The sequence below is a fragment of the Carlito syrichta genome, unplaced genomic scaffold, assembly GCF_000164805.1.
Source record: "Carlito syrichta isolate Samal-C Ts95f unplaced genomic scaffold, Tarsius_syrichta-2.0.1 Scaffold301890, whole genome shotgun sequence".
Taxonomy (NCBI): Eukaryota; Metazoa; Chordata; class Mammalia; order Primates; family Tarsiidae; genus Carlito; species Carlito syrichta.
The window spans coordinates 546,454-547,076 of NW_007245986.1; positions in this window are offsets into that span (position 1 = coordinate 546,454).

Consider the following 623-nt stretch of genomic DNA (forward strand, 5'->3'; position numbering starts at 1 on the left):
CAGTCTGGGTGACAGAGTGAGACTCCAACTCAAAAAAACAAACAAACAAACAAACAAAAACTGCCCCTCAAGCATAGGTCCAAATTTCCATTTGAAACCCTCCTTCTTGAAGGTCACTGCACCAGTGGACTCTAAGGCAATTCATTAAGCTCTTTCCCATACCCATCTCTGCTGCAGAGGATATTTCAAATTCCATTACTGCTTATGCTGAGTTTATCTCAATTTCTTTGCATGATTTTTCTAACAACTTGGATGCCAAAGATGGACATTTTCTGGTATGTTTATGTTTAGATTTAGGTAGAGTTGAAGGGGGAGTCTGTAGTTCCACTGTCATGGAAAAACCTCCAAAAGGTAACCATAATGAATACTAGACTGGATCCAATTGTTGCAAGAAGCTGTATTCAAATAAGTATATTCAGAAGGGCTTAAATAAAAACATATTTTCCATTTTTATCCCATGACCATTTCAAAATATGAAATGGAATCCAACATATCTATATATCTATCTATATCTACCTATTTGTATAGATATATCTTGACAATACTTTTTTTTTTTTTTTTTTGAGTTGGAGTCTCACTCTGCCCCCCAGACTGGAGTGCAGTGGCTGCTCCCGGCCACCGCA